At 37.9% G+C, this 13,724-nt stretch overlaps 1 protein-coding gene across 1 annotated transcript in view; it reads right to left on the reverse strand.

The window, feature by feature from the left end:
• Nucleotides 1-6,336, reverse strand: part of TENM3 (teneurin transmembrane protein 3) — a 1,360,315-nt gene extending 1,353,979 nt beyond the window's left edge. The window contains exon 1 of the mRNA XM_061474586.1: nucleotides 6,282-6,336. The gene's annotated coding sequence lies outside the window, so the exon portion shown is untranslated. The remainder of the gene's footprint in view (nucleotides 1-6,281) is intronic.
• Between the last annotated feature and the right edge of the window lie 7,388 nt (nucleotides 6,337-13,724).

A 13,724-nucleotide genomic window follows, 5' to 3' on the forward strand; every position in this document is an offset into this window, starting at 1 on the left:
TCTCAAAACTAGATTTTAAAACACAAACACAGAGACTATTTATAAGCAGATCCATACATAGATCTGCATTTGTGGATTGTAGTAAGATTTAATTAAACAAATAAACAAAAGTTATCCATACAACTGTTTAATAGGTTGCCTAAATATATACTTTCCCTTCCCTCATCCTTCTTCCCAGATGAGCACTATTATTATTTTGACATTGCCTGTGAAGACTGAGTTTTTGGCTCAGTCATAATGCACTTGTACAAGCAAAATTCTGAACATTTTCTGAAAGCTGAAGAGAGGCCAAGCCTCCTGGAATGGCCTCATAGGACTTTTTTAATTTTCATGTTTGATAAATCAACAAGCATTTTGTTTGTAGCAGTTAACCCCAAAATATTATTTTTTGTAAAAATATTGACACTAAAATGAATCACAACAACTGCTTTAACTATTTGATTACTTGAAATAGGCATTAATGAAACATTATTATATCATAGTTTTGTATTTAATTTTGTACTCTCCTGGCACATTTAGATAGCAGAACTCAGCTCATACAACTGTCATTCAGTATTATTTAAAGATATTATCCAGCTCCATAAAAAAATAAATAGCTGAATTAGTCGGATGAGCATCATAGTACTTCCTTATTACATTCTGCAAAGGGATTTATTTAAGTAAGAGAAACAACATCCAAGAGATTTCATTTTTTTCCAATTAATAAAGTCATAAATACAGATAAATGTAACTGACAAAGACTTGAAATTGTAATTCTAGCTGTTTGTTGATTACCAGTCAATTTTAACTTATAGAGAGAGAAATATCGATGTATCTAATATTAAGCTTAGTTAACAACTATTCAAGTAGTCTAGCACAACTGAAAACTAAATTGGTCTTAAAACACAAGGCTAGTACACTAGAACTCTCAATCTATCATATACATGTATTTTCATTTTAATTTTCTTCAGTAAGTTTTTTCCTTGGTAATTTGACTTAAAATATTTGGAAAAAAAAAGCATAATTCTTCAGCAATTTACACAGATGTTATTGTATTAAATTTATTATTTACACTAAGCAGTGGTAATGAGGCAGTAAAACATTTATATGTCACTATGTTTTCTGATTAGCCAAAAAAGTTTTATGTCTCATTTAAAAGCAATTTTTTTCAAAGTACTGGAAGCAATTACATTATGCTGTAAATTATTAACCTATAGTTGTTTTCCTAAAAATAAAAATGCATTAAATATTTATTTATATAGTGTATATTTAGTCTATATTTACAGGCATGTGTACACTGCGTGCACTTAGTGTATATTTAGGCACTATATAGTCTATACAGTCTATAATTATGTATGTGTGTAAAGCCTTAGAACTGGCAAATAACTTGTAAGTATTAACTCATCAAATAAATGTAGTCACCACAATCACAAGTAAAAGCCTCATTTCTAGAGATCTACACAGTACCATATAGGAACATACAGGATCATATAGGACCCACTCAGAGGGACAGACAGAACTTAATTTCAGACACAGTAATCTGGTGTCAGTTTCTGTGTCTGGAATCATGGAAGTTCTAAATGGCTGAATGAAAAAGGCTGGTTTGGGTCTTCCACTTAGGGGAATGTAAATGTTCAAAACAGACAGTTTTAGGAGGTTTCTACAGGACAGAGGTTGCTGTTTTCTTAGGGTTTTTTGGGGGGTGTGCTTATTGTTTTGGTTTGGGGGGGAGGGTTGTTGTGTGGTGGGGTTTTGTTTGTTTGTGGGGTTTTTTATTACTTTGAAGATATAGCATGTGGCCCAATCTGTCATGTAAAGGTAAATGTTAAATGTTTTCACTCTCTTCAAAATATTTCAGAGGTCTGCTCAGCCAGATAGGTGAGACAGGTTTTAAAAAATCTTGTGGCATGTAACATAAGAGGGATTATAGCACATCTGAGAACAGACAAGGAAGCAAAAGAAAGCAAGTGTTGAGGCCAGTACTGGCATAGGAAGCTCTTCTACCTAATGTAACTGAATACTTCTTGTTTGCAACTCTTATCATGCTGCAAAGAAAAGGAGATACAAGTCAGCAACAGTTTTAAGCCATGTTATCATTTACAGCAGCTAGGTTATCAGGACCAAAATACATTTCCTAGACTTACGAACTCCTCACTGCCAAAGTCTAGCTATGTGAGAAATTCATTACGGTCCGGGGTTATGGCTTAAATTCTCTCATACACTCTGTTCTTATTCTCCTTTCCCTGGTGAGATTATACTCACATTCTCCATTCCTGAGCTTCAACTGTTGTACATGAACACAGATCAGGATCTACATGGGAAATATCACACAGTTTTCAACTGCAACATCGAAAACTAATAGCAAAAAGTACATCAGAATGAAGTTTAGCTATTCTTTTAAAAATTCAGGGGACAGAGGGAAGTATTCCCTAACTCAAGGCAAAGCAATAAAGAAAAGAATTAGCAAGCACAGAAGCAGGGTGAATAATAAATATGCCCACTAAATCAGGCACACTGAACTGATAATTTAACACCATGAAAGGGATTACAAATCTGCAGTGGCGCAGTGAAACATTAAGCTCTGCAGAGATTTAGTGCAAACAACACAAGATAGCTTTAAGGGTTGACAAAAGATAACAAAGAAAAAGCACAAATAGTGTCACAGATTTCATAATACTAAAAGACGTAAGACCGTACAGAATCTAAACATGTAGACACTGCACCACTCTTGGCATTGGCTTAATCTCTACCCTTTCAAGCAGGAGTTTGGCTGGCAGGTAGAAGTAAAAAACCAAACAAACAAAACACTTCATTAGGGACAAGCTATCTCAAACGAGGAAAAAGCTCTAAAGTAAGCTTTGACAATTTGAAAAATCAATTCATGTGCCTAGATTCATACTTTAAAGAAATATGAATCCCTAACCTAATCTATTACAAAGCAGGACAAGAAATAAATCAAATCGTTTTGATAGTCTCCTGAACTACTTCAATGCTGATCTCTGTTGAAGAGTTGGACTACTACTGAAATGTGAATCTTGCACAGATTAATATTTTATAGTTCTAGGAGTAGCATCTCAGGCTAGGACTAAGACATATGGCCTAGAAATAAAATCAGATCATGTTCTAAAATGTATTAGCTATTGCTAACCTGATTTCACTTACTACACTTCCCCTTTTTCCATTAAAATTATAGATCTGAAAGACCAGAGTTTTCCATTCAATCATGGATGAAAAGAAAAAAAAAATGGAAACAATAACTAAAGCTGATCTGGTAAATGAAACCATGTCAGCAAACACACACTGTACTGACATTTATCACAGATAATAATGATTTCATAAATACTTACCAAATGACATATCAAAAAAAGTTTGCTGATAAAAGAGTACTCATCTATATTCTCCATCAAGAGTTCCTATACTGATTGAATTTTAAATGTTTCAAATTATAATTTTCTGAATCCAGAACATTTTCTTATCTACCTAATCTTTATCAATGAAAACAAACAAGAAAGCCAACCTCCCAGTCTTTAACACATTGGCAATAAAGCTTTGTAAGAACAAAGTTATTTAAATGGCATTATCTGCTATTTGCCTTATCCTATATTGCCATTTTTTCCCCACTGAGTGCTAATAAGCGCTTGCTGCTGAAGAGGTTTACATTTAACATCTGCCACTTGTATCCACAAGTAGCACCTACAGGGAACTGTCAAATAGATTATTATTCTCCTCTGTAGCACCAGCAAATCTGTCTCATATCATTTACATACAGATACTTATAGGCATTCATCATTTTATTATGCTGACTGCCTCACTATTCTAATGTACAATGTCTCTTTAATGAGCCTAAAAAATACAATATTCCTTGATTTACGACTGCTTAACTGAAAAATACAGATTGACAAAAACTCAAACTATTTTTGTGTTCTTACTACCTTGCACTTTAAATTTAACAACTATTGAGTTAATCTCATGATTTATTTGACAAAAGAAATTATCAAATTTTAACACACTAGACTTCACAGTCACTGTTGTTTTAAAAAACACACTTTCACATCAACAAGAAAGCTGTACAAAATTTGACAAATTAAAATCAATCACTTTTTGTCCAAGAAATAAATGTATTGGACAATCTGTTTCAATATTATTATATGTCAATTACTGCATACTTCCTAACTTATCATGTAGAATACTGCTTTACCAGTCATGCACAAGTGACTCATAAATGAACCAATTTACATGTTCAAGTAAATTGAACTATGCTTTATTGTATGAATTTCAATTATTTTATACACAAGTGGTTACCACTGAGCTCAAAACTCATCTCTGCCATTAAAAGCGTGCTGAAGTATTACAAGCATACCTAAAACACCAAACAGAAAGCTGAGAACAAGAGGCAAGTAATTCATTCACTTGGCTGCACTCAAGCATTATATGGAGTTCAGCTCCTCCAGCTACATCTCTGTGTGTTTATAAATGATACCAGCATTCTGCTGGGGGCACTGGGTTTTGACTATCCAAGCTGAAAAGGTTTGCAAACAGTGCTCATCTTAGCCATTGGAAGCAAGAATTTTCACTAAGTAAGTGTGAGAAAACTTACAATACTTTGTTTCTGACAAATTTACAACACCTAGTTGAATGTTTTCAGTGTTTTCAGAAAGTGTTAAGCTCTATCTGAAGTTTCTCCCATAAGAGGTAACTTTCTACTTCCCTGACCAGTAGTTTGAACTTACATATAGACAGTCAGAACACAACCCTCTCTCCTCCACTCATTCATTTCCATACAAGCTTTAGAAACACAGTATTGAAACCTTTCACTCTTTCAAAATGTCACCCTTCCAGCAGTTTCAAGTATACATGCAGATACAAACAAATGAGCACTAATTTAACCTTACACTGATTAATCGCATAAGCATCATTTCCTATTGCCAAATCATGAAGCCAGGCTAAAAAGACTATCCATTCAATGCAGTAGAAACATAGATTTAAGCAACAGATGGCAAGCCACAATTCCTAGATCCTTACAAAAACTCAACTTTAGGCAAAAAATCACACAACACAATTTACAATATTTACTACTGCATATTTAAAAGCCTCTTCAGTAGATGCAGATATATTAGGATATGACAAAAAATAAATTGCAGAAGTTAAAGTTATATGTTTGACTCTGAGAGTGTTAAATGCTCAATAAAAGAAAAAAAAACTTATTTCATAATTTTGAACCCATATTTTAGTTCCCTTGCATTGATTATTACAGTTAAAATTGATGTCTGAATTTCAATGATTTCAAGGAGTCTAACTATACATGTATTTCCTCTCATCAACACTGTGTTTTTACCTAGGAGTATTTGCTTGTATGCACATTTTAACCATATAAAATGACAACCTATCCAGTAAGTCAGTATAACATCCTCTTTCTTCCCCCCCCTCCCCTCTCCCTTAGTTAATAAATCACAAAAATTCCATTGTGTTATTTCATATGTGAAATTTATAACTCTGAATCCTGAGAACTATTACAGTAACCCAAATACCTGTTACAAATAACTGAAGACCCAAATTTATACACCTGGATACATTTATACATACCTGATCTCAAAATACCCATTCATTCCCATAACAATAAGGAAGTTTATATCTTAGCCTGTAGTACTATGATAAAATCCAATTAAAAAAAAAACAAAACAAAACAACAACAAAACCAAAAAAACAGTATTTACTATTCACAGCACATTTTTAGACTGTCATTCTGACCATCTCAGAGTTATCTTTCTGTGTCCCTTGACAGTAACTGTGAGGCACATAACCAGGAATAACCATGGACAACAAGTGTATGCTATGTGGGTGTTGATGTGGTAATGCTGTACTAATAATGCTAATTTAAAAGTGAGAAGAGATGATCTGTTGTTAGTCTTAGTAACACAAAGAGAAGGTGATAAAAACAAAGTAAATACAGCTACACCTACAGCCCCTTCAAGTTGCAGCTCTATTTCTTTCCATTCTTGGCTTGCAACTTCACTGCTACACATCCTGGTATACAGAGTTACCACTTCTGGAAACTGGCTAATAGCATCCGTGACTCTTGATTTTCCTTCCTCAATCTGAATTTTAGAAAAGACAGTGGAGGAATATGTGTCAGAAGATGATTTAAGCTTTCACATTGCTCATTCTTATGACTGCACGTAAATATATGGTAATGTTTCTCTGGTAGAATGCTAAATTAGCAATTTTCCTTGTAGAGAATTGAACTACCCAGGAACTCAACAAAATTTTATACAGCGTGTTTCACACTGATTGAGCCTACTTACAGGAAGACAGTGTTGTAAATGGATTCAATACTTCAATCAGTGTAGTCTGAACATTGGAAGAAAATCCAGAGTGTGTTCTGTGATTAATTTTTTGTCTTTATGTAGATACACCTAGGAAATAACAGTGTAGAGCAAGTACAAATACAGAAAATAACACAAACCAAATTATTAGAAAAAAAAATATGTTGACCAATAATTTACTGCAAAGTCAGTTCCTTTATTCATCAATATGAAAATACTACATTATAGAAGACAAAAGTTTAAATTTTGTCTTTGTTTAATCCTGTGTACCCAAGTGATTCCAGAGTTGTTGAATCTCAAGGCTGGCAAGTAGACTCAAACAGCTGCTGTCATTACACCTAAACCAGCCATCTGGTGGCATGAGAGGAGAAATATAATGACTCCAGAAGGAACTGGTCCAGCCCTTCAGAACAGCGCAAGGTTTCCATTCAGCATGCAGAACAACTGTAGAATAGAATACCTGAAATAAACAGTCATATTTATTTTAACAATAAAGTTAATTCATAATTTTTATTTCATCTTTCAGTAGAAACAGAAGCGCAGCTTCTATTCCTTTTCCTCATTCCTACTTACAAACTTGGCAGAATTTTACAGAAAGTGACTTAAGAAGTAATAGGAAAAAGGCATAAAGAGGACCCGTTTATATGTCTTGGGATTTCTTATAGGAAGCAGGGTTCAGTTGTATCCTGCTTCACATCCAAATCAGTACTGACAACTGCCAATTCAGTCTCCCTTTAAATAGCTTAAGTCAAAGTTGGACTATTCTCCAGATTAAAAAAAAAAAAATAAAATTAAAATCTACCCCAGGAATTAGCCATTCTTACTTTTCAAAGACTTTTTTCTTACCTCTTGCATCTAGGCTTTGCTACTTCTTGTCACAGGTAAACCAGAGATAGCAAAGTTGTGGTGATCTCTTCTTGCAACAAATTCATATATACTTATCCTCACTTTTCTCACTTCCTAAATCTAGTTCTAATGCTTCCTTTGATGCCTTTAATAACTTTGTGAACTATCAGTACCAAGGTACATTGTGTTGTTTATCCTTTTTGAAAACTTAAGACAACTTGAGACTATGAGGGGTTTCTCTGGATGCTTACATATTACGCTGCTAAAGCTCTGCGGAGAAAGAGCTCTAGTGGATCTTGTTTTACCAGTTTCAGATATTGTATCCCTTGTGCCTCTGCCACAGACTATCGACTCAGTAAACAGGTATACAGAAATAAATATACCATGCCTCAAACCCCTAAAGGGTGATAGAAGCAGTAATGCTTTCAGATTTACCAAAGGATGTCTTCCAGTCATTTTAACACTTCTTGAGCTCTGCTACCACTGTTATGCAGGGAGAGCAAACACTTGTGTAAGGAGGCAAAAATTCTGGAACCAGCTACACATGAAACAGTATGGCATGGGGAATACAGTGTCCCAATATTCTTTCCTGAAGCATTAGAGGAGATTCCCCATCTTGTACTTGCATAGTTACTTACTCCTACTTAGTACTTGTGCTTGTTCTTGCCGAACTGTATGGCTATTATTTTCTATTGTTTCTGGAATTGTGATTGGTTTGTACTTGAATCCTGTCTTTAATATGACTGCAGCAAAAGTAGCATCTACTCAATTACTGGAACTACCAACAAAGTTATGGAATAATCTTAGACTCAGTAAAAATTCTTAAGAAACAACACTCTTCACCCAGCACCGCCTCCAGTTACTGGGGAAAAGCGTGACTATGAATGAATAAAAAACTTGCCCCCATCCCCTCAAAAAAACCTTAACTTTAGACCAGTCTTATTTAGACCACAATTCCCTAGCTCATGAAAGAGAATGCAATGTGACATTATCAAAACTGCAGTTTACTAAATCCAACTTACATAGTATTGCTTCTACCCCTTAAGGCATACTGTGATATTTTTTTAAGAGATAGGGCAGGTCTGACTTCTTGTCTATAAATCTATACTAGCTGTTCATTCTCACCATCTCCTATAGAAGCTTAGGAAGAATAGATTGATAATTTAAGATCCCTCATGGAAATTCCGCTCAGAGGTATCTACAGTTTCTTCAGGTATTACTCACAGCCCTTTTCTGAGCTTTTGAAATTTCACCATCCTTATCTTCTCAAATAAGTTGTTACTATACATCTTGTAAACATATGTTTTCCCAATACATGCATGTCCTGGGTTCAGCAGCAGCAGTCATGTTTTTCCTCTGTGGTAGCTGGTGCAGTGCTGCACATCTTCTGGCTTTCTAAATCATACAGACAATAGTCTCTGCAAAAAATCAAGACCTGAACAAAGACATTTCATTGTTTCTATTTGAGACAGACTTTCAGTTATATAATTTGTACAGATTTTTTGAGACTCATTTTAGTGTCAAAAAATGTCTCATTTTGAGACTTCTGTACTCATTTTAAAAACTGAGTCTCTATGTAATTAACTTAATAACTAAAGTCATTGCATTCTAATGTATCACACATTATATATTTGAATATATAAGTGCCCCTGCAATTTGAATATATGATTGCCCTTGAAAATGCCCCTACATTTTCTACTGCTTTCTGTACACTGCTCACCTCAAAGAGGCCAACAGAACACAAGATAAGTAACTGACTGTTTATGTTTCATTTGTAAGGTTTTATGCAATTGCATATGGTTTTGTCCCACCATTTCCTCTGATCTTTCAGATAAGAGCTGAGTAACAGTATATTTAGCTTGCAGTAATTTCCATGCACAGAATGGGTTTTCCTATTCTTTCAGTATGTTTAAAGAAGAAAATGCTATTATTGTTTTTAAATACAAATGATTTTCAAAATGGATACTCCTGTTTTGGGACATCTACTGGGTTCTTTAAAAAGAGAGGTGTATTCAGATTACTGGGAGTATTTTCCTTAAAGGAAAGAACACAAGACAAAACCAGATGACTCTAAAACCATGCAGAGCAAGTGTCTCATTTCCCCAGGTTCACCTGTGCCAGCTCACAGGGGAGACAAGAGGTCTCAGTTAACCACGTGTACAAAATCTCCCCAACATAGCCTACCCTTCACTTGATCTCTGTAAAAATCTGAGCTTAATGTTGTTTGGTGTTCCTTCACCTCGCACAGAAACTGGTGAAGGGTATGGGCACTGACTGGGGTGCCTCTTGTATAAATTAATGAACTACATGCTCACAGCAACAAATGATTTTATGTCTTTGTCTACTGGGGTTTTTTGGTGGTTTGTTGTTTTTTTTTCAGCTACTCTAGCTCAGTTTTGCCCTTCTTTTTACTTCTCAACATTTGGTCCGATTTGGTCTAATCTGCTTTAATATTGGGATAGAAATTAGGGACTATGACTTGCCACAAACCTTAGTATATACTGTATACTTGCATTACAGAATTATGAGCAAAATTATAGTTCACTGCATGCAGAAAGTTTCAGACAAGAAAAGTCTACACCAAAATGCACTGAAGTTCATCTTCTTTCCCATACCGCACACAGCCTTCTGCTTAAACCAGGCCTTGGGATAGTCGTCTCTTTGGCATATAAAAACAATGAGAAATATCAGCTATTCCTGGCAAAAAGACTATGTTAACATCTGTATCTCATTTAAGTACTAGATTAATTTTTTCGTAAGACTTTCTTCTTTTCTACTCCTTAATACTGCACCCTTAACACATAAGATGACCCTAAGAAAAGCAGTTCAGCCCTGTAATTCTACTACTTCCATGATAATATCATCCCAGATAAGGAATATCTATCAAAATAATGTCAGAAAATCATCTGTTCCTTCCAGTCTCCCTTTTCACTTTATTTTTCTTATCTTCCAGCAGCACATGCCTGGGTTTCTACTCAACATCCTTCACAAAGCTCATAAATATAAAATAAAAAATAAAATAAAAATAAAATAAAATAAAATAAAATAAAATAAATCAAATCCAACACCACTGGAAAAAAAAAAAAATTCAACACCTTTTCCTTTCCAAGGCTGGACTTTTTTAAACTCTTATTTATCTTCCATGACAAAATGGTAACCTGTCTAAAAACTTTTTATGTTTCCTAAAACCCTTCCAGTGAGAAAGCTGAAGACTCACCACTCACATCGCATACGTTCTGCTCTAAAGCCGCCCTCAACCTGGCTCCTCCTCCTACCTACAGCAGCGGCTGGCTCTACAAGGGCCCTCAGAAACTTCTGGCTCCCCATGCACAATTTGTGCCTAACCATAGGCCACCTCCCTTTTCAGCTTAAGGCTGAAAAATAAGTCTTTAAAGGATGAGAAGCACAGTTGCAAGACCTACAAAACACTTCTGAAAACATCCGTGCTTCTTGGGAGAGCCTTATGCCTCAACAAGCAACAAACACCGAAGAGCATACAGAACACAGCCAGGAACCATGGCTCCTTCCCTCAGCGGCACCTGCCGTTGGGCAACGGAGCCCGCTTGCCAGCCGCCACGGGCAGGGAAGGAAACAGGGAGGGAGCGGCTGCCTGTCGGCCCCTGCTGTGCTGGCGGGATCCTGGTACTGCGATAAGCAGCAGAGCCAGGGTCTCCATTGGGGTCGTTCCCAGCGGCAGGGTGAGGCGAAGCACAGCATGTGGGCCCTGAGCCTGTGCCATGCCGGGAGCGGCTGCAGAGGGGCCGGACGAACAGGTAGAGGCCACCGGCACTGCAGGGGTTGCCTGGAGCTGCAGAGCACCGGCAAGGTGGAGACTCCGAGGAGCTTGCAGCCATTGCTCTATGGGATAGGGTTCCTAGTGATAACCAAGCAGCAAATAGCTGAGGTAGTCCACACATTTTTCCCCATAGTTTTCACTGGTAGGGCTTCTCTTCAAGGATTCTGGGTCCCTGGGCCTCCTAAGTTTGTGGGCATGAAGCAGCACCCACAAAAGAAGGTGGAGCGGATCACTTAACCCACTTGGATTTAGACAAGTTAATGGGCCCACATAGGAGGCATCCCCAGAGATGCTTACGGAATTGGCAGGCGTCACTGCAACATTGCTGCGTGTAGTGCTTGAAATGTTTGTGATGAAAGTCACAGTCCTCCTCAAGACAAGCAAAAAGCAGGATCCAGGGAACTACAGGCTGGTCAGCCTGAACTCCCTCCCTGGAAAAGCTGTGGAGCAAATCTTCCTAGAAACCATTTCTTGCCTGAGCAGATCATGCCTGACTAACCTCATTGTTCTCTGTGGTGAGGTGACCGGCACATGTGGACGTGGGGAAGGCAATACATGTTGTGCATCTTCATTTTAGCGAGACCTTTGGCACAATCTCCTTATTGTGAAGCTGGTGAGAAATAGGCTGGACAGGTGGATTAAAAGGTAGATGGAAATTTGGCCGAACTGCCAAGGCTTCAGAGTTGCGATGGGTGGTGCAAAGTCCAGCTGGCAGCCAGCCGTTTAGTATCTTCATCAACAGCCTGGATGACAGAGAATACTGTCAAGCCTGTTAGTGACACTGAACTGGAGGAGGCAGTGAATACAGCAGGTGCCATGGCTGCTAGTTAAGAGGAACCTGAACAGGCCAGAGAAATGGGCTGACCAGAAGCTCATGGAGTGCAACAAGAGCCAAGTGCAAGGCCTTGCATCTGGGATGGAAACACCCCATGCAGGAAGGTGGGGCAGGCTGGGGACCAGCTGTCTGGTAAGCAGTTCTGCAAAGAAGGCCTTGAAGGTTCTGGTGGCCAAGTTGAACAGGAGCCAGCAGTTGTACTTTATGCAGCATAGGCCAGCTGCATGCTAGTATGACAGAATGTAGGCAGCATACCCAGAAAAGTGATTCTTCCCCTCTGCTTGGAACTTGTAAGACCACATCTAGTGTTCCATGCTCAGTTTGGGGCTCCCTAGTTCATGAAGGATATCATCATACTGAGTGACTCCAGCAAAAGGCCAACAAGATGGTCTGGGGACTGGAAAGCATGGTGTATGAGGAGAGCTGACAGAACTGGGCCTGTTAAGCTTGGAGAAGAGAAATCTAAGGGGAGACCTTATTACTGAGTACAACTACATCAGAAGACACAGAGAAGATGATGCCAGCTACCTATCACAGGAGCACAGTGATAGGACATGAGGTAATAGAAACAAATATAAACATGAGACATTTCAATTAGATACCCGGAGAGGGGTGGTGTGTGGAATTACCATGATGGTAGTCAAACATGGCAGCAGGCTGCCCAGAGAAGTAGTGGAACCCATTCTGGGAATGTTCAAGATTCAACATAGCTACAGGCATCCGGATGTCATTACACCTGTTTTGAGTAGGATGTTGGACTAGATAGCCTATGGATGTCTTTTCTGACCTAAATAATAATTCTGTGATAAAATTGTAGCAAGTGCTTATTGAAAGAGTTTTTGAACATTTGAAAAATGTTAAAAAATAAATAACATGGCTATTTATCTTTTACAGAAACACATTCAGAGCAGCCCTGCGGAGAAGAACTTGGGGGTTTTGGTAGATGAGAAACTTAACATGAGCCAGAAGTGTGCACTCACAACCCAGAAAGCTAACCGTATCCTGGGCTGCATCAAAAGGAGCATGACCAGCAGGATGAAGGAGGTGATCCTGCCCCTCTACTCTGCTCTTGTGAGACCTCACTTGGAGTATTGTGCACAGTTCTGGTGTCCTCAACAGAAAAAGGACATGGAACTGTTGGAACAAGTCCAGAGGAGGGCCACGAGGATGGTCAGGGGACTGGAGCACCTCTCATGTGAAGATAGGCTGAGAAAGTTGGGGCTGTTCAGCCTGCAGAAAGAAGACTGCGTGGAGACCTCATAGCAGCCTTCCAGTATCTGAAGGGGGCCTATAGGGATGCTGGGGAGGGACTCTTCATTAGGGACTGTAGTGACAGGACAAGGGGTAATGAGTTCAAATTTAAACAGGGGAAGTTTAGATTGGATATAAGGAGGAAGTTCTTTACTGCAAGGCTGGTGAGGTACTGGAATGGGTTGCCCAGGGAAGTTGTGAATGCTCCATCCCTGGCGGTGTTCAAGGCCAGGTTGGACAGAGGCTTGGGTGACATGGTTTAGTGTGAGGTGTCCCTGCCCATGTCAGGGGGGTTGGAACTAGATGATCTTAAGGTCCTTTCCAACCCTAACTATCCTATGATTCTATATGGAAAGCTAACTTCCTTTTCAAATTGGTACTGCTGTCTGAAACGGATACATGCAGGGTATGGATGAATGGCCTTTTGCAAAACAGCAGATGCAAAGAAACTTTGTGTTGTTTAAAGTTAGAGATTGCTACATATTGCCTAGCAGAATACTAAAAATAAATTTGCTTTTGTTTCTTAGAAATAGCTACTTAATTTTTTTTCCCCATTTTTTCAATTATATTGCATGCAGATAATTAAAGCAACCTTCACAGGCATTTAGTTTGGTTATGGATGTATAATCTACAGTATAACACATTTTCAGAATTTTATATAAATGAGATTATCATATTTATTGTCACTACTATT

This window comes from Pezoporus flaviventris, unplaced genomic scaffold (genome assembly GCF_033815535.1).
Source record: "Pezoporus flaviventris isolate CSIRO_AGI_PZ_B2104156 unplaced genomic scaffold, CSIRO_AGI_Pfla_v1 ptg000002l, whole genome shotgun sequence".
Lineage (NCBI taxonomy): Eukaryota > Metazoa > Chordata > Aves > Psittaciformes > Psittacidae > Pezoporus > Pezoporus flaviventris.